The sequence below is a fragment of the Manis pentadactyla genome, chromosome 13, assembly GCF_030020395.1.
Source record: "Manis pentadactyla isolate mManPen7 chromosome 13, mManPen7.hap1, whole genome shotgun sequence".
In the NCBI taxonomy this organism is placed as follows: Eukaryota; Metazoa; Chordata; class Mammalia; order Pholidota; family Manidae; genus Manis; species Manis pentadactyla.
Window position 1 is genome coordinate 8798841 of NC_080031.1, and position 21109 is coordinate 8819949.

Consider the following 21109-nt stretch of genomic DNA (forward strand, 5'->3'; position numbering starts at 1 on the left):
CTGTCGCTGTTTCAGTAGCTCTGTGACTTTGTGGTTTCTTTTTTGCTCCTTGAAAAAATATTTTTTCTCACTTCTCATAGAGTTTATGCATGTCCTGCTTTGTGCATTATGATCCTCTTTCACCTTATGTATGCCCTCTGGACCCTCCTTTACACCGTGCCTCTCTCCCTGGAGGTCCAGTGATGCTCAGGGAAGACAGAGAAAGGAACTGTCTTGCCACACTTTTGCATCAAGTCATTGGTTCCTGTACCTCACCCCTGGCAAAGGAGATTTAAAATCACATTTTCCAGTAGATCGTCTAGAGCTCCCCCGCCGTGGTAGAGCTGTTGGGAAGTTACTGAGCACACACATCGAACTTTTGGTTCCCACCCCAACGACCAGTTTTTCCAATCCCTCAGTTCTGAGCAGGTAGGAGTTTAACCTTCATAAATACGTATTTTAAAAGACAGCTAAAGTCTAGAATGAGTACACTGTGTGTGTGTCTGCTACAGGGAGCAGGGACTTGCATGGCCACTGACTCCTGCCTATGCAGAAAACACAGAAAGCAACCCGACTCTAGGGCAGGACCGAGTCTGTTAACAGACGTTTCTTCTTATCTTGTTTTCACATCAGTTGCAACACATGTCTGTGCTGAACAAGCGTGGGTGGGGGTTCCTCCTGCCCTGCCCTATGCTAGCTGTTAAAATAAGAGCGGTTTGTACTACTGTTTTTCAAGTAGAGATCAGGCCACCAGTAGCTGGTGACTCCCATGGGTCACTGGAGGAATTTGTTGATTGCCAAGGAAGGGCAGCCCAATTCTTTTTGGGACATATCAACAATCCACATAGCAGTCATTTGATTTTGGAGATGAGGGTTCAGGGGAAGTTTGAGGTGCTGCTTGCTCAAGGACACTAGGGAGCTCTCAAAACAGTCAAACTACATTTTTAAATTCACAGATAATTGGATAGTTTTTCAAATCATTCGCCAGGAATCATGGCACACAGTTGATCACTAACATTCCAGTTGTACTTGAAGATCCACAGAGCACTTTTCCATTTATGATTATTCTCATAGTGTAGATGGGAAAACTGAAGCTCACAAATATTAAAATGTCGATCAGAGTCATTATGTCTTATGGCTAGTGGCTGAGGGAGGTAGAATCCCAACCCAGGTCTCCTGCCTCTCAGTTCTGTCTCGGTGCTTGCTCTCCACCGTCCTGCCCTCACACCTGTGTCCATCTTGTCTAAACTGAATTGCCGCTTCAGCGTACAGCACCTCTGTGCCTTGATAGTTGAGGTTTAGGGAGGGCAGGGTGGCCATGTAAGGTAATTGGGGATCGACTCATTGCATTGCACCATAGATTTGTAAGTTTACAGGAAGGTTAGAGATAGGATTATGAAAAGAGGCTAGTATTTACTGAGCAAGGGAGCTGCTGCACTGGGAGCCTCATGGACCTGTCACTGTGCAAGGGGGTATATGTTTACATATCTCCTCCCCTAATACTCCACCAGCTTCTGGTGCTCTCTCATCCCCATCTGACAGACAACAAAACTGGAGCAGGGAGACACGAAGGCACTTCCCCGAAGTGGCCTAACTAGTAAGTGGTGGCATCTGAATTTGCATCTGGGTTTGTGTGAATCCAAAGACAGACCTGTCCAAGTCCATACTCTACCGGTGAGGAAACCAGAGGGTGAATGCCTGCTCTGGTCCCACAGCAGCAGCAGAGCTGGGCCCATCCTCTTTGCAGCGCACTGGCAGACCTCAGCCCCTAGGGGCTGGGATTCACCTCTGTCCCACCAGCATTGCTAATGACCTTCCCCCGCCTACCTACGCCCCTGTAGTCATGAGAACTTTGGTTGCAGTTCATGCTAGCCATCGATTTCTACCTCCAGTTGCTTCCTAACACCTGTTGCTGTCTACCTTCCAGAATTTTCCGTGCTCCTCACTTAGGCTCCGACAAAAGTCGTTCACGGGTAACCCCATTTGACCATCTGATTTGACCATTTCTTCCTTCCTAGCAACAAGGCAGAAGAGAACAGCTTATGAGACTACAGAAAAATAGGATAGCATAAAGTTCAAGTAGAGAAAGAGGGATGTGTCACACAGTGATGTGAGAGCCCAGGGTACACGTTGGGTGGGCACCATCTTCAAGGTTGACAGAAATGAGGCCCTGCGTGCCTGTGTCGAGGCTTCCTGTTTTCACTTACAGAGACCAGAACCTGAGGCTGCCCACGAGCCTCCATCCTCTACTCTCCTTACCCCCTGCACTCCCACCCTTTTGGAAATCGATTTGCTTCAATACTGTTACTGATGTTTATTTTAATCCAAAGCGGTGTGTATAATTGTGTAATGTATGCAAACCATATCCTGCCATTAGTTCTACATCTCTTGGTCCCAGACCCGGCCCCAGGTGGGGGAGGCCGTGGGGTTGCCTGCAAGGGAATGGGTATATATTCGTTCTGCTCCGCATATGTTATCTCATTTAATCCCCACAACACTATGAAGTGGGTGTTAGTCCCGTTTTGCAGAGGGGACTCACAGAAAGGCTCACGGTGGGTAGGCAGTTTGCTCCAGGTTTCACAGCTATTAAGCGGCAGAGCCAGGATCAGAATCCAGCGTTCTCTCCAGAGCACATACTCTTTCTGTTTTGCCATTCCTCAGATGTAGCAGAGTACCTGCCTTCAACATCTTACAGGGTGGGGAGCAAAATGCTCCTGACGTCAGAGAACACACAGCTACGAAGAGCACGGCACGTGGAGTCACAGAACTGGGTTTGAATCCTGGCCCAGCACTTTCCTAACAGGGTGTTCTCGGCACTTCCTTTAAACTCCTCTTTGCTGTCTCCTCTTGTGTGAAATATCTGTAAATAACTTATTTACCTTCCAGAATTATTGTGAAAAACACATCAGATGATGGATTATTTTTTTCTCTTTTGGAAATTTTATTTTCTTAACTTACTTAATAGCAAAGTGCGTACAATGAAGTGCACAGATGTTCGTGTACAGCTTCATGAATTTTGGCAATTTTTTGTACACACCCATGTAACCATTGCCCAAATCAAGATACCGAATAGTCTCACTAATTTTTTTCCACCTTCACCTATTTTAGCCATTCGTCCAGCCCCCTCCCCTATGGTAACCACCAATCTGTTCTCTGTGACTGTGTAAGTCTATTTCTATTTTGTTTGTTTTGTTTTTTAGATTCCACATGTAAGTGAACTCATATGGTATTTGTCTTTCTCTGTCTGACTTACCTCACTGAGCATAATAGCCTCTAGGTCCATCCATGTTGCCGCAAAATGGCAAGGTTTCATTCTTTGTCATGGCTGAGTAATCTCCCATTGTGTATATGTACTACGTTTCTATCCATTTGTCTATCGGTGGACATTTAGGTTGCTTCCATATTTTGGCTATTGTAAATAATGCTGCAATAAACATAGGAGTGTGTATACCATCGGATGACAGATTTTTAAATGTTTTGTGATCTCTTAAGCTCTACGTAAATGGTATTATTTCATTTTAAAACTTGATCAAGGAAGTGACAACGGTGCCCACAGGCTGGTGGAGGAACTGGAGTGTTATCAGTGGTTCCCCGGTCAGGAGTTTATTCACCTGGACTCGCTTGGTGGGCACGTGCGTGGTGTGAGTAATCAGGGGTGGGCGTGAAGAGGAGGAGGCCCAGCAGGCGTGGGCCTGGGAGGCCAGGAGGAGCTTAGCGGCCACTCTCCCCTTTGGAGCAGCCCTGCCACTGCAGTGAGGAAGACGTCGGTCTCTGGTGATTAAGGAGACCCAGAGCTCTTGACAGATTTGGTCTGAGATTTGACTCCTCAAGGCTTTAAACTAAGTGCAAAGTCCCCATCGCTGGGTGGGTGGTTTAACCTCGAGAGCTTTGTCTGAACCTCGGTTTGGGCCCTAACTGGAGATACAGCCACTGAGTACTTCTTCTTTTAAAATCATTCTCCAAGTTTAGGATTTTTTTGTTGTTAAACTTGATAGTTTATTGAATAAACGTAACATTTTTTTTTTTAATTTTTTCAAAGTCAGTCTTCATGTCTTTATCTTATTTGCTCCCATAGTTGACTTCTGATCCTGACGTTAGCAGTTTGGGATGTAGTTTGGAAGCTTACTGATGACAAGTGAAGGAAGGCGTCGCCAGGGTCAACAGAAAGTACTACAGACAATGAACTCTGTGTGATGGGGTCAGTCCGGGAGATTCGGGGTTCCCAGGCTGTACGTGTGCAAAGTTCCAGAGAAAGGCAGTTTTAGATTTGCCAAGAGTCATCTTCGTTCCTCACAAAATGACCCAAAGTGCCATGGGTGATATTTTCTGGTTTACATTAAAAATTCCCAGCCCCCACCGGCCTCGTCCTGTGCAGCCCCTGGGCCTGTGCTCATTTGTGGGGTTGTGTTACTCTGCTCCATCTGCTTTGAATTTCTTGACTTCTTTGTCCGAGGACATTAACAAATTTGTTGTTTCTTGGGCCAGTCTAAGGATGCTATTGACTGATTTTGGATCACAGAGAAAACAAAAAGACAGTGGGAAATGTTCTAGTTGGTCTTTTTATTGTGCCTCGTAGCCCGAAGACCCCCAGGGTAATTAACACAAAGTGCAAAAAGTTACAAGCTCCTGTCTGAAAGGCAGTGCGAGAAATTACATAGCATGGAAATAATAAAATCAAGTCTTATTCATGAGAGCAGGGTCCTTACAGTGGCAAGTTCTGAGGCTCCCCCGATGGGATGGGAGACTTTTCAAGCTGCTTTTTGGGTTAATACTTAGGGTTTCCGACATCTGTGGGCTTTTCACAAGGAACTTGTGCTTCCCTCTGACACCCATCTGGAGGCCCTGAGCTGGACAAGGTTTACCAAGGGTCACAGGGTTGCACCTACATGCACCACCATAGCACCCACTCTCCAGCCCTCTGCTTCTCACGAAGCACTAAGGGCATTCAGGGGAGAAGTGATGGAGGGCTGAGAATGAGACCACCTTTCCTTTCAACCTTCCACTGGAGGCAACCCTGCCTCCCTTTCAAAACTTGTCCTGATAACTTTTGCCCACAATGGACTATGCCCCCCGACTCAACCCCTTGGGCATATGTTGGCCTCCTTCCTTTGGAGGTCTTGCACTGCCATTTAACTGTCCCGTGTTTTAATCTTGGCGCCCCGAGGAGACCACCGCTGCTGTGGGGCCAGCAGCTATGCAAATACGAGAGTGTATGCCCAATGAAGAGATCAGCAAACACCCTATGAGGAATAGCATTTTTTTCTTAGAAAATGGAATTATTGGCCTTAGTAATAAATCCAAGTCCAACTTAGTTGCTTGCAAGGAAACATTTCATACCAAACACTAATCACATCAGCATGGGGAGAGGTGTACGAGTGTAAAGGAAAGAGGTAAGAAGATGTGAAGGCTCCTTGCCTTCATTACTCAAGGTCAGATTGGTGACTTTAGAGAACCCTAAGTTGCAGAAGATTCTAGAAACCAAAAATGTGTTTGGGGTTTTGGGGAATAGATAAAACTTGAAGCAGGAAGACGAACCATCACATTTTAGAAAAAAATGTACATTCTCCTTGCTCTTTTCTTTGGAGCACATTAATGCAATTAATTGAAGGAGAGGAGTTGCTCTAAAACAGTGCTAATCCTGATTTTGCATTCATTCATCATTCATTTATTCACTCATTCTTAAGCACATCACACACTGCTAGAGACTGGGTACTGTGTCTACCTTATTTTTGAACTGTCCTCTTCATCCCTTATTCGCCTGAGCTTGGCCCACAGTAGGTTCTTATAAGTACATGGTTGTTGAATTATGTTAGTTGCAAAAATGTCACATACTTCTTTGAGATTTGTTACTTTTAATTTTTCAAAACAAATATCAATCAAATGGTGCTTATCCTCTTGAAACATAGGAAAAAAATCTGCCTGATTGAGAATCATAGACTAAATTTTGAAACTTGGGACCGTTTGATTTCAGAAAAACAAACAAAAAGACGTTCAGATCATGTCTGAATAGAAACTTTCAAACATTGAGAATAAGTGGAGCCATCTGAGACTCCAGGGTTCTTGGCATAAATATAAAGTATTGTTTTATTGTACTCTTGAACCCCTCGTTTTGTGAGGGCAAGCATCCTGCCTCCCAGGACACAGGAAATGACTGAGAGAATGAGGACTTGGAGACCTGGTACTGGCTTAGAGGTTGGTGGAAAAGTACATTTTTCTAGGGTAGAAGAGAAATTAGGAATGCATGGGCCCAGAGGGGGTACAATCTAGGGACCTGGCATCTTTAGAATGTGCCCTATGGGCTGTTCTTCCCTATCTTGGTACAACTGAGGATCTCTTGGCCACTGTCCCCTACAAAGCAACAGTCATGGCCTCAAGAATGATTCCTGTGGACTGGAAACAAGCCTGACTTGCTCAAGGAGCCTGTGGCTTACAGGTCCCATAGAGACCAAAGAAAAGATTTTGCCAACAGCAACAAGTGCCTTGAAGGCTGTGTGTGAGTTCAGAGGAACCAGAGCTGGTTGATATTTTATGTAGGGGCTGAGCCCTTGGCTTGGGGGGCCTGCAACCTGCCAGGTAACAGACTGATTTGGCCAAATGTGGAGCATCTGAATCAGCCTCTCTCTTCTGAGAAAGTGGCTGGAAGAAGTTGGCAGTTTCCAGCTTTGAAAACACCTGTTGCTCTTTGCCTCGCTTGAAGATTGCCCTGTGAAAGGTCACAGAGGCCAGTGGGTATGAGAATAGTTTCCATGGAGACCTGAGCACAGGGGACTGAAGAGGCTTCAGTTGCTGCAGATAATAAGAGAATCGCCCAATTCTAAGGCTGGTGGGATATTACAGAGGCCACTTTCCCAGAGAGATTATGGACAGATGTCTCTGGAAACAATCATGTAAACTGTTTTTCTTAAAACAGAGAACTTTATTCCAGGTTTCCTTAAGGGCTACAGTTTGTAGAAGTGGCAGTGGGTGGCAATAGGTAACGCTCTTGGGATTTTTTTTATTTGGTAGGGGCTAGGTTAGAAGAAGGGAAAAGAAAGTCATCCAGGTGGACGACCGAAGGTTAAAGAAAGCTTTGTGTTAGGGCTTCAAACCTAGTTACTTCACCAGTGGGAGGGTGCAGGTGCTGACCCGTTGGCCAAATCCCAGCCCCAGCCCTGTGCACAGAGAAACTGCCCCCATGGACACTGGCTGCCCCTCCAAGCTGCCAACGAAAGCTCGAGTCCCAAGGCAGCTGACTCATCCTAAAATCCTCTCCGCTGCTGAGAATCATTCCAGGAGCCCACAGCCTCCTGCCTGAGGGCCAGTGGCCTTCCCAGACTTCACATGCCATGGTACTTTCCAAAGGAACTGTAGAAGCAAGGCCTGCTCTTCCTCCTAATGAAGAGAGACTACTTTGCAAGGAGCTGCCCTCCTGAATGTGCTGTGTGGCCCATGCGTTGTTCACCAATGACCCTGAATCTCACCGACCCAGTAGGGCATCTTGCACCACCAACTGCCTCATGTGTTGGTTACAAGGATGGCTGAGAGGCCTCGTGAGTAGGTCAGTGGAGAAAAAGAAACGCAAGTGGGTTCTGGCTGGCCTTCATGTCCTTCCCACCCAGCTCTGTTACTGCTGTTACGGAGTCAAAACGTTCATTGTGAAGAAAGAAGATGAAAAGCACACGCTTCTTATTTGCTGAAGCTCTAGTTCTTAAGGCCACCCCCAGACTCAGACTTTAGAAAGCATGGATCATTCGGAAGAAACCATCCATCCCCTTCTGGTCAAAGTTGAAAAACAGATTTGAGAACCCTCTCCTTAGCGATGCCCTTTTGGTAGCTTCTATAGTCTGAGCACTCAAAGGCATTCAAAGGCCTTGTTTGCCCGTCTGGCTGGCTGTGGGAAAGTCGCTGTCCGCCTCTCCCCCCACCCAGCCATAAAGGTCTGGTGAAGGGGCCTTGTCACAGAGCAGCTTGTGTTGTGAAACTAGAGTGTACACTTTGCATTTCCCCTGGGTGCCCTGGGTACAAGATTCCCTTAGAGAATGACCAGTCCTCATAGCTGTGTGTTGGGATGGAAGAGGGGCTCGTTTAGGGACAGACTTCAGAATAATAATAAGCTTTAGGCTTGTTGCTCTCCTGATGTTGGAATCTAAAAGGAGTAGAAAGACTATGTAGGTGGGTGATTATAGAAATCCTTGGCTTGGAGGAGTACCAAGAAGTCACACATAGGTACACAAAATAATAACTTACATGTTGCTTCATATACTGAAAAGGGACTTAAGCTGGAGAACTTGAGCTGCACATACCTGTAGGTTGCCTTCTGTATACCTAACAGAAGATTGCATTCCAGGTAAAACAAAGTGGTTTGTTGCTATCTAAATATGGCAGGGCTGATGGACTATGTTGGTGGTCCTAAGTCCTGTCAGTGTTGTCATTAGTCCAAAGTGATGTGAGTGAAGTAAAAAGGATACTGGTGGGAAGTTTCCAGACGGTCTTCCTCAGGGAGAAGCACCCTTTATTCTGAGACTGTACCCTTTCTACATTTTTTTGCTATTAAAACATCCTTTCTTTTATGAACTAATGGCAATCATTGGTAGTGGTGATTTTATAATAAGATTCTTAATTGAGAAAATTAAAAGTTGGCAGCTTCATATGATCCACCTCCATCTGAGTGTCACGTTTTCAAAGTGCAGTGGTCCGTAAAATGCAAATAGCTGGGCCCACTGATCTACCGGCTTTTGTAAGCCACTTATCTGGTCCCTATCATAAGAGAAGACTCTACAACCCTACTCTGCAGGATTTTCTAATACTCGCCCCTTACTGGGAATGGTAAGAGTTCCCTAGCCTGTGCCTTCTCTGCTTGACACTCTCCTCCCTTCCCTCTCTGTGAAATCATCTAGAAAGCCCCTGAAAGAGTTAATTAGCGTCTTCCTCCTCTGGGCTGCCTAAGCGCCTTGTCCGTGCTTTGCTATTATAGCCCTTACTGTGATAAATGATAATTATTTGAATGAACTTTTTTCTCACTGATCTGTGAAGTCCCTGATGGCTTATCTTTAAATTTTTTAGGGGTTGTTTTTGTTACTAAGCACAATGCCTGAAAAATATTTATTTGTTGAATGAGTAAGCATCCTACGTCTCAGGTTGCAGTTAAAGCCTTTGGCCTCCTTTGTCTCCCTCAGTAGAAATAAACAGCTAATCTCCTATATAACACGCCTTCTGCATGAATACTGTGATGCGTCCCCTCTTTGGCCATCTCTTCTCTTGACATAATAGTAGAGAAGCAGTTGGGCCAGGAATCTGAAAACTTGGACTCTAGTTCTGATTCTGTCCCAAGTCACTTACTCTTTAGAGGTTCAGTGTTTATCTGCAATGGAAGAAGGGAGGGGAGGGTCCTCAGATGGGAGAAGCATGACTATTCTCCAGGGAGTTTCACTAAATCATTTTAAACTTTCTTAGTTTGATTTTTGGTAACCCATTTGTTCATTCATTCTTCTAACAAGTTTTATTGCCAGATAGACAGTACCCTTCACTTGTATCTCTCACAAGGCCAACACAGGTTTTAGAATTAGAACCTCTCTAAGTCTGGTGTTGGGTTGAGTCCTGGCTCTGTGTTCTAGGAGCCACAGACATGGGACAAGCCTCTGTTCTGGGCTTCAGTTTTTCTCACGAGCAGAACGTGTGTGAGCATCCTTCTCTCATAGTTTGTTGAATGAAATGAGAAATGTGTATAATGCACCTAGCATGGTGCTTAGAGTGTAAGTGTTCATTCAACATGTGGTCATTTTCCCCTCTCTCAATGCAGGGAGCATTCTCATGATAACCCGAAACCCAGCCAACTTAAACATGAGAAACTCATTCATACTCAAAACTCCTCTTCACCATCCCACCTTTATATGTCTACTTTGTAAAAAAAAAAAAAAAAAGTTCTTTGTAAAAGAGGCTTCAGAGAGAGGGCAATACCAACATCTACCCCACAAAGGAGAATCGGGTAATGATGGGATTTTAGGAGGAAAGGTTTGGGGGAAGAACTGGGATTTCATCACTTAGAGATCAGCCCTGATAAAAGACAGCCAAGTGCATTGCCTGATAAGTGAGCTTTAAGTTCAGTAAATCAAAGGGGAAGGGGAACATGTGTGGGTTGTCGGAGTAGAGATTTAGTGCATGTGTGTCCTGCTGCTTTGATCCCTTATTAAAGACAGTGAAAATAACTCCCGCGGTTGATGAGTAACTCTTTCCAGGTGTGGGCCTGTGCCGCAGCAATGCTTCAAGTCATCAAGTACTCCTGACATCCTGGGTGGAGTTACCTAGTCCAAGGCTTTTGCAAATGGAGAATCTGGAGTCCCCACCCTGCTCTTTCTCCTAGGGACCTGGAAAAGATTATCAAAGGTCTCAGCAGCTAGAACTCTAAGCCATTATGTGTGTTCCTTCCTTCAGTCACTCAATTGTGCATGTGGGATTGAAAGCGCATTCTCAGTCATGGATTTAGGGTGAAGGGTAATAAACGACCTGGCTTCGCATTCAGGTCCTCCTAACAGGAGGAAGATGAGACCAATAGACGTGGGTAGAAGGTTAAGGTGAATGTAGTTTTAGAAAGGCACTCAAGTGCAGGAGGAAGAGCATGTTTAGTTTGGGAGTGTGCTGGTAGCTGGGGAGATGGTGGGGTCACCACTCCTGTGCAGGCTTATTACATGCCTGGCACAGAGGGTGCTGTCCTTTGCATGTATGTATCTTATTCTGCATCACAACCACTCTGCTGGGCAGGTCCACTCTCGTCCCATTTTATGAGAAGGTTCAGAAACATTCAGTGCCATTCTTGATGACCCACATCCGAAGAGCAGTGAAGCCAGAAGTGAAATCCTTATCTGTCTGGTTGCAGTGTCCTCAACCTCTGCTTCCAGAAAGCATGTGATCTTGAGCCGCAGTGAAATGCATGTGATCTTGAGCCGCAGTGAAATGGTAGCAACCCCAGCTCAGCCAAAAATGGGAAAATAAAGGTACCAGAGCAGATGCAGTAGTGGGGGAGGAGGTTCCCCCAGAAGGGCATACTGGAGAGAGCTGCAGGGGATAGTCTGGGTGGGCTATGGCAACACAGAAAGCCCGTGCTGGCCTCCCTAGAGCTCTTGAGTACTTGTTCCACGAGGAGAGGAACCCAGGTGTAGGCTTTCGGTGGTGGTGGGGTGCAATGGGAGAGTGGGGAGAGGTGGTAGAGAGGACATGGGGACAGCTAAGCATACATCTTGGGTTTTCTGGAACAATCTTAATTTTCAAATCTCAATCAAATTTTCAAATGCCTTTCCTTGACAGAGCAGAACACAACAGTCACGGGGTCCTACGGAAGTGTGGGCGCCCTGCTGGTTGGGAATTGTTGGAAACAAGATTCATGAAAAGTCTTGAGTATTCCTGACTTTGTGCCCCTGCATCCAGACAGGATGCCCTCAGCCAGTTCCCCCAGAGGGAGCCTCCTCCTTCCTCTTTAATATCTCTGGCAAGGATGCTTCTCAGCCTTATGGTTCCAGGTTTTAAAAGATCTCTGCAGATTTTTTTGAGGGGGACAGTGGGGAGACCTCATCCTTCAGTTTAAGCCCTGGAATTCTTAATCTTTTTAGTGCTTAAGGGAAAGAGAAGAGAGGCAACAGGACCCTGTTTGAAGTCCATTTTCATCCTTCTCTTTGCTTTGCCTCACTCCCCAGTCAGGTGATTCCATCCCAAGTGGTCACTGACCAGATGGTTGCCCCAGAGGCCTAGGTGGGCTCACGGGATGCAGGTAGGTGCACCTGAGCGGGCCGGAAGGTGGAATCGGAGAGTAGGTGTGAGTGGTAGGGACGGGAGGCTGCGCTTGGCAGCCCCCAGGTGCATTGTAAGGAAATACGTAAGCCCATGAGTCTCTTGAGCCCCCAGGTGCCTTGTAAGGACACACACGGGAAATACATAAGCCAGTGAGTCTCTTGAGCCTGCTCCCAGGGCATTTCAGTCCCGCCTTGGCCCTATGAATGCCGTATGGGGCGCAGGTGCTTCTGGGGAAAGACCCGAAGTTCCCCGACAGAACTGATTTCCTGTGTTAACTTCGGGCAAAGCCCCTGCTCTCCTTGGGCTTTTGTTCTTCCACCTCTACGGTGGGAACATTGATCCTGTCCCTGCTGTCCACACACAGCCCTCCTTGCAGGGAGACTGAGGGCAAGTGAGTAAAAGCAAAGAGTCTCAAGGCTAAAAACCACCCAGGGTTCATTTTGTCCAGTCTCTACCTCCAGCCAAATTCTCTACGTAACAATATCCTTACCAGACCAAAGAGTGTGCCAGGGCATAAAGACCACCTAGGAGGAGGAACCCACAGCTTCCCCTTGCGTTGAAGCCAAGTTGGAAGTTGTCCTGCCAGCTTTTTTTTTTTCTTTTTTCCGCTGCATTGCTGTTCATCATCAAGTAATTTAGGCCATTTGGGAAAAAAAATACTTCTTTCCAAATGAGGGAGTGATTTGCAGCATCTGTTACTTCCTTTTTAATTGAATCTGTTCTGTGCAGATACCAGCAGCAAGTGCCAAAGTCAGCAGTAGAATTCAGCTGCGTATATTTTGAAGGCACTGGGAGAGTTCCGTACACTGTATGGATGCAGATTATACAGAAACCAGATGGCATGTTGTCTGTCCTCAAGGTCCTCTCGAGGGTGGTTGGCTGATCTGAAGCTCTAGGGTGAGGAGGTGGAGGTCAGTTAACTTGCCTGAAGAGCGGCCTTGCAGATATGTGTGTGTCCAGGGTGGACTTGGAAACTTCCTCGAGAGGCAGGGGTCACATGACATGAGCTTTCAGTGCAGTCTGGGCGGACCAGAGATGCTCATGCTACCTTCCATCTGCACCCAAGTGATGGTTTAACGCAGCCAAAGGTTCTGTTGACCCTAGTCTCTTGCATTCTCCAGCTTTTTGGAGCACCAGGAGGGCTACCAAGGAGACCAGGACATTTCCTGCCCTGGAAAGTGCCCTGACAAGAAGAGTCTAAGCACTGGAAGGCAAGAGGGGCAGTCAGTGGACTGCATAGGTCCCTTCTTACCCATGGTGTCCAAAATCAACAACAACACAGCAAAAAATAACTCCTAAACACTTAAAGCTCCAATAGCCTCAAGCATCACTTCTTAAAAGCACTTGTTTCCAGGAGAAACAGGAATTTGGCACCCAAAGGAAACAGACAATGGTGGTACAGGGATATGCACCACGGTGGCACAGCTGAGCCCCAGAAAGCGGACTGGGTGTTCATCTTCCTTCTCTAAAATGCCCACTTCCTGAGCCTTCATAAGCAGAATTGGTAGATTTCAGTGCCAACCTGTCAGCTTTCTTTTGTCCTCCTTACGCCATGAGACTAAGACAGAGCAGCCTGGCAATAATGTTCCTCATTTCAGGCAGGAAAGTTGAGACACAGAATGGAGATGAGGCTTTCCCTTGGGCTCACAGAAGGTACTTGGCAAATGCACGGAACGGTGCCCATGATGAAGAGAGGTCTTGGTTCCGGAAGTAAAATGCTTCGTGCTAGGCTGACATGCAGCATCTGATGGATACACATAAAAACACAGATCTCATCCCCTTGAGGAAGGCATGAGGTTCTATCAGCTGTGGCAAAAATCTGTAGCAGTGAAAGCCCTTGGGAAGGAGTATTCTGTGGAAATGGAAGGTCTTTCATAGCTTTAGCCTGTAGAGAGTATATGTTATTTGTCCAAAGAGATAAGCTTCCTGTTAGCAAATGTAAATGAGCTGTAGACATCTTGCATTTTCCTGAGAGCCATGCCCACATTCTTGGTAAGAGGTTTTCAGAGAATTGTAGTATTTTGTTTTGGGGACTATAGAGCTTATTTCAGTCTCTCCCAAATCTGGCTACATGTTAGAATCATCTGGGGAGTTTTAAAAACCATAGATGTTCAGAGTACCTCTGAAGATTCTGATTCCATAGGTCTGGGTGAACCTGGGAATCTGGAATCTGTCTTTTTTGCTGAGCTGCACCAGTCGTCTTAAGTAGTCTAGATTAACCACCAGCTTGGGGACCTCATCTATTCCAGCCCCCCATTAGATGCCGCGTCCCATGTCAGAGACCGGCACTGGCTTCACTTAACAGAAGAGCTTAGGTAGTGCACAGACCAACCTTGGAACCTGGGTTATGAGGCTCTGAAAACAGAAACCCAGGACATGGCTGCCAAACACATGCCACCCCCAACATGGTGGCCACTTGGGGTCACACCTTTAAGGGTCAAGTACTTAATGGGCGCAGTTGATTGGCTAAGTCTAGGTCATAAGCCTGGGTGTTATCCCGTGGGAAGCGGAAAGAGGGCTTGCATCCCATCACCTTCCTGTCACCCATGTGGAGATGCCCCTTAAACAGAAGAGTGCTCAGATACTGGACAGCCGGACAGCAGCTGCTTTCCACAAATTCCCTTTCCAGGATTGCTGCCAAGATTCATCAAGACTGTGTTGGAATTCCTCCCTCGTTGGGGAGACCTCCACCTGACAAGGCTGTCCATTCTGTCTTGGGACACGTTTGATGATTAGGAAGTTTTTCCCAAATCTGCCTCCCTGAAATGGCTACCCATTGGCCCGCAGGGTCAAGTCTTTTTCAAAATCCCAAGTCAGCATATTTATAGAATATTTCAGAAAATCTGATTTTCCTTTTCTACCATTACCTTAAAATTTGAAGCAATTGAAAGGCATACCCCAGCCCCCAATAATTTGGTCCAGAGGCAGCGTGATAAAATGGAGAATGCCCGGGATCGAACTCAGTCCTGACTCTGAACCCTGGCTGTGCTGCTTGCTAATTGTCTGGCTTTGGGCAAATCACCTGTGACCCTCAGTTGCCTCATCAGTAGAGATGGAGATACTAGTGGTGGTGGGAATTAAGTTTAAACACTTTATAAATGTGTTTCCTCCTTCCGGCCTTGCTCACAGCGAAGCAATGCCAACTTCCGGGGCCCAGAGGGAAAGCTGTGCCAGCTGACGATGGCACTGGGGTGGGAGAACCATTCAGAGCAGAGGTGTCAGCAAACCTGCGCGTGAGCCCAGGCCCCACCCCCTATCTGCATAGCTTTGTACAAATTATTTACCTTCTCCTTTGCTTGCTTATCTATAAAGTGGTCATTATAATAATAGCTACATCATAGAGTTATGAAGATGAAATGGCCTAAGAAAGCTTACAGAGTGCTTGGCACATAAAAGACACTTCTCGTTCCCTGCTGGCGGTTGGGGATGTGACTGCTCGTTCTGGAAGCACTTTGCAGAGCTGCCATTGGGGCAGGCAGCTGCCTCTTGCAGAACCAGCACAGCCCTGATCTCAGTGTGTATTAGGCGTGAGATGAAGCTCAGCCTGCTTCATTGTCCTTCCACAGAGACCATCCCGAAAGATCCTGATTCAGTAGCCGCCTGTGACTGGTGTAGCGTGTTTCAGGGCCATTTACCTCATCTATTGCCAGGAGAGACATAGCAGAACTTGCTGGAGAAGCACGGATCAGAAAGTGCATAATGGTAAATGCAGTTCTCCTTTTTCTACTCTCCCCACCCCATCTGTTTCTTCCCCCCACCCTCTTCAAAGCACACACAGACACATAACCCTTTTCTCTCTCTCTCTCTCTCTCTCTCTCAAAACAGGCAATAATTAAAAAGCCAAAATCCAAACATCCAGCAGAAGTTTATGCTTGAGTCTCAGAACACAACATATGGCTTCCCAGGCATTGCCAGGTTCTGCAAACCACAAAGGGAGATCTTCAGCCTCCACCAGGGCCCCCTCACTTTGCGACAGTTCGCAAGAGACAGCACCCCCTTCAGAGACTAGGGGCCCTGGAATTGAACCCCTTGAATTTTAGTCAAAATTATGTTTTAATCTTTTGAAAATGCTCCAAGGAGGAAGGATATTCAAATGTTTCTCTTCTCTCTGTTCACCATACCAGCCCTCTCCTTTCTGCATCAGAGTTAGAGCTTGGAGAGAGGAGTCGAAGGTAGAATCTTCTGATCATGTCACACTGTCTTCTCTAGAGGCAGAAAAACTGGGTGGCAGTGGCAGGAAGCTGGGGCTGGCGAGAAGCCCAAGATGATAGGGAATCTTGGGACATGAGTAGGTGCTGGGAGGAGCTGCATAGGGAGTCTCTGTCCACTCCGAGGCTTGGGACATAGGATGCCCTTTCATCAAATGAGGCCAGTTTGTCTAGGAGACCTTGCAAAGGCCTTTCAGTCTTGGTTGGTCTCTGAGGCCATGTGGGTTACAGACATGTGCCCTCCATCCATGGATAGATAACTCAATTGCACTGTTGCCCACTTAGATCAAATTCTTGTCTGGGAAGCCAAGTCCAGTTTCCAAATCTTGGGCATTAGACCAAGCTCAAGAGGGGAGCCCCAGAAATGTTGGTTTGTCTAGGAGCAGATAGGAAGAAAATCCTCCCCTTTCCTCCCTGTGGACCACTTTGGGCAAGGCTGTTCTGACCTCGTAATTTGTAGGTCGTAGAGGGAGCCATGCCAATTGCAACCTCATTTCCCCACTTGCCCAAATATTGACACAGATTTGTGCCTGAATTTCCCACAGCTGGGCCCACATGTAGCAGGTTGGGCAAGACTTGATCAGCTGCTCAGGATCAGGGCTGCTGTTAGGACCAGCCCAGTCTCACGGGGTTCCCTCAAGGCTGCCTCAGCCTGGCCTGACCACCTCCACATGGCAGAGACCCTTGTCCCCCAGATCCCAGAATAACCTTCAAATACAGCCAGACTCCATGGAATCTTAGCATAAGAGTGGGCGGCCTGGAGACCGGGAGACTGTCTTTTCCTTTCCCCTCTGAGAGCTGTCTTTGGAATCTTCCATGCCTGTCCCAGGAAGGGCTATGCACTAGGCTGACAATGGGGCACCCAGTCCATCCTTAGGGAAGTGATCTACCCTATAGTCTAACAAAATAATTACATCAGGACCTAAGGGATGTGTTGCAGTGTAAGAGATGTCCTAGCAGAAACCACGAGGAGGTGCGGATGAGGTGTCCTCTCCCCCACCCAGGCCACTTGGGTCCTGCGGCCTCCACCACATGCATTAGGCGTGTTTGTGGCTACAGATCAATGGAGGGAGAAACACTACCAACAGCAAAGGCACTTGTAGATGTCAGTCGCCCTGGGTGGGGGCTGGGGGCATGGTGGCTATAATTAGCCTTCTTAGTACTCTGTGTTCACAGGTGGGGAAACAGCCCCTTGGAGACCGTATATTTTCCATGCTGTACCTTGTGATGTCGCCACAGGTACCTTCTGGCAGACCCCATGATTCTTTTTCTCCAGGAACTGGGGTGACTGTTGGTGGTGGTTCTGTAACTCTGAGAAGTCACAGGAGGCCTGGTCAGCCACCAGCAAATGATTTCCTGTTCCCCTCCTACTATGCCCCAACAGCCCAGCCCCTGTGACACCAGGCCAGCTTGGTGAGAACAAATTCCACTGTAAGTGGGTTTCTTACCTAAGTTTTAAACATCTCCTAGAAAGTAGATGCATCCGTCCCTAGTCAGATGTTCACAATTCAGATGGAACTGCTTTTCTTGGTCCAAAACGACCTCACATAGAAGCCCTAGAGCCTCAGTTTACTGGCAGATCACTGTGGCATCAGCACTGAATGCTGGGCCAGCTTGCAGAGGAGGGAGGCTGTGCAATCAAATGGACTGGGGTTTGCCTCTCAGCTCTGACCCCATCAGCCATATGACCTTGGGCAAATTATTTAACCTTTGAGCACTGGCTTCTTGACCTGGAAAATGGGATAGTTAACCTCTGCAAGGATGGAGTATGATATATGTAAAAGTGAATACTCATCAGACCCTTGATAATGGTACTTTTTATGTTAATACTAAGTATGAAATCAATAATACCTTTTTGGTTGGAGCTGATAAAGAGATAATAGAGGGACAGGGATTAAAAGCTAACCTAGGGAGTGTGTGTCTTTTGTGGAGGGAAGGGTAAGGTTCTATGTCAGGATTTGTGTCAGATTGGAGCAGCAAGAGGGTGGTTCTATCCTAGCATATTGCTTCACTATGACACAAATCCTAGATGAGTGACTTGCACAGGAGAAATTAACAGTAATTTGCTATATCTTTTTGAGCATTTGCTGTGTGCCAGGTACTGTACTAAGAATCTTACATGTCATCACAACCCAAGGTAATGATATTATTACGATTACCCATTTCACAGATGAATTAACTAGTGCACTGAGGTAAAAATTTACTGGCCAAGATCAAACAGCCAATAATTCGGAGAGCCAGCAAGCAAATTCTCCTCTCTGAGCATTGTTTTCCACGTTGGGAGTTGGTTTATTTAGACAATTAACAACATCCAGATTTCTGTATTTGTGCTAAATTTACTTGGAAACTTTGTGGAATATGTGGGAATTTGAGAGTTACTTTACTGATGATACTGAACCCTTTTAGGAAGCTCTAAATGTGACCTGAAACTCTTTAAAAGTATTACATTTTCTTTTGCCTCCTTTTCATTTCTTTCTCTTTGTCTTTCTCTTTCCTCCTCCTTAAAGAAAGTCTGTGGGATGGAAAAACCTGTACTATGCGTCATTAGCTCATCGGAACCAAGCACCTATCCCGTCACGTACACCAGCGGTAGTTCCGCCAGGCTGACCAGCCTGAGAGCTCACCGCAGCTGTTTCTCCTCTTACAACACCTAAAGCTTTAAAAACTGATTCTTTAAGAATAAAGCTTCTCACAGAGTTATCTGTACTGGCTGTTTCCACTTCCTGGCCTCCTCTTCTCCCTCAAACTGAACTCCAGGCAGGCTTTTTGTCCCATCCTTGCACAAAGGTCTCTCGAGGTCACCAATGCGTCCCCTGGCCAGTTCGCCACCCTCATGTCATCCGAAGCCTTTGCTTTCTTCCCTGACACCTCCTGGAAGACACCTAGAGCCAGGAGTGCATCCCCCAACCTCATTAGCTGCTTCCACTCTAACCCCTTTGTGCATTCCTCAACCCCTCACCTCTAAATGTTGGAGGGCCCCAACGGTTCACATGAAACATGACCCTCTTCTCTTCTCTTTCTAAATTCATTCCTGTGCTTGTTTCATCCAGACTCCTGGCTTCAAACATTATCCACGTGCTGACAACCCCTACATGTATGTCCCCAGCCCAGCCCTCTCTCCGGTTTTCTACTCCATGTTCAGTATCTGCATAGGGTATCAAATTGGCATCTCCATGCCAGCTCCTCCTACAGAGTTGTCTCATCTCTAGGTATGGTAACTCTGGTCTTCCAGACGTTCAGGCCCCAGAGCTTGGAGTCATCCTTAACGCTTCACTTTCTCCCATATTCTATCCATTAGCAAATCTGTCAGCTTCACTACAACTATGCTAGTCGTCATAATGCTCAGCTCTTGTCTGTATTATTGTCGTTGCCTCCAAACTGATCTCCCGGTTTTGACTTTTGCTTTCCTACAGTCTTTCATCAGTATAACCAGAGAACCGGGATAGATGACATCACTCCCCTGCTCAAAATGCCCCAACGTTCTCCCCTACTAATAAGCAAAGTAAAATCTAAAGCTGTTAAGACTCTACCTGGCATGTGCCCTTGCTGTCCTCTGCACCTCATGTCCTGTCACTCTCCTTGCCCCCTTCACTGAAGCCATGTGATCTACTCGTTGGTCCTTGAACACGGCACACTGGCTGCTGCCTCAGGCCGTTTGCACTTTGCTGGTCCCTCTGCCAGGAATGCTCGTCACACCCATGTCCGCATGGCTCCCTCCCTGGTTCATTGATGGTCTTATCTGATACCCTACGTAAAACAGGAATCTCTTCCCATCCTTCCCTGCTTCCTTCTTTTCCAAAATACTTATTCTAAGATGCATGTATTTATTTATTTGTCTGTCCGAGAATATAAACTACTTGAAGGTGAATATTTCTGTATGTTTTGTTCACTCCTGTACTCCAGGGCCAGAACAATGCCTGATACATGGAAGATGTTTGATTAATAATATTTGTTAAAAGAATAAATGACTATAGCTCAGTTTCTATGACAGATTCCAAATGACCAGCTAAGCACTTTATGGGATTCTGTTCACTTAGAGTAAGTGACTCAACACAGCACGGTTGGGAGTAAGAGCAGAGGTGGATGGGGAGACCGCCAGGCCTTTTTGTCATAAATTCCTCTTCCACATAATGCCATTTACCATACCAAGATTTCAGTTCTAGCTTCTAGCTTCCCGAAGGGTATTTGTCAGGATGAACTTGCCTAGACGTCCGTGTTTTCAAGACGGTTTCCCCGAAAGGATCCTCACTGGAACACCAACCTTTAAAAGTCCTTAATCCAGACTGCATGTTCTGCAGACATTCTCAGATGCATTATTTAAAGTTATTTCCAGTGGTGTGTGGGTGGGAGGTGGGAACTACATTTTGTTACTTAGTGGTTTTGAAAAGCTTTCTAGGATCTCTTTCACTTTTAACCCTTCTTTTCTAAGTCACCTGATATAACCTCTTAGACTTTGCAGCTGGTGCGCAAACCTTAGTGCACTTCACCGGTTCTATCAACTCGGGGTCAGGGGTTGAAAGTTAGAAATGCGGCCCCTTCTTGGAGGATGTCTTTTAAGAGAGTGAGGCTGCTTCTCCTTGGGGAGTCAAAGAACCCTATTCATAGAGGATACTTTCTGTTGAATGAAGTAGTTGCATAGACTTTTAATACTTTGGAGAAAGTTCCATATTTGCCGTGCTGTGGGTGCATTAGTCATAATACTTTTGAAGAAAGAAAACATTACATTGTATTCGCGTGGCTTTGCGTGGTGTTCGGCAGCCCTTCACATCTGTGATTTCATTTGCGGGCTCGTGAAGCCTCCTGTAGTAGACACGCTGTGTCCAGATTTTACAGATGGAAACAGGCACAACCAGGGTCGTGACTTGCTTAAGTCAGCTCTGCTCTTAGGCCACTTCCTGACCTGGCAGGACTTTCACCTCAGCACTTGGCCTCCCCTCCATATTGACAGGTACCCCCCCCAGGGTCCGGGGGCTCCTGGACCTCAAGTCCGCATCGCAAACACTTCATGATGGCTTCTAATCACGGGAGTCCATTTCTGCTTTGCAGCTTCTGCCGGGTTCGGGGGCAATGCGGATGTCTGTGTGGGTCTGTGTGTTTGGGGACTGCTCTTCCCGTAAGAGGATGCTCAGAGACTAAAGGAGCCGTTTATATCTCCATGG

The 21109-nt window shown here is 46.6% G+C and overlaps 1 protein-coding gene and 1 long non-coding RNA gene across 6 annotated transcripts in view; both read left to right on the forward strand.

The window, feature by feature from the left end:
• The window catches only part of UBASH3B (ubiquitin associated and SH3 domain containing B), a 129819-nt gene that overhangs the window by 32873 nt on the left and 75837 nt on the right, over window positions 1-21109 (forward strand). The gene's annotated exons all lie outside the window — the stretch shown is intronic.
• LOC130680484 (uncharacterized) lies at window positions 10630-14511 on the forward strand. The gene is made up of 3 exons (XR_008993506.1): window positions 10630-10887; window positions 10930-11805; window positions 11854-14511. It is a non-coding gene; the product is annotated as an uncharacterized LOC130680484 (long non-coding RNA).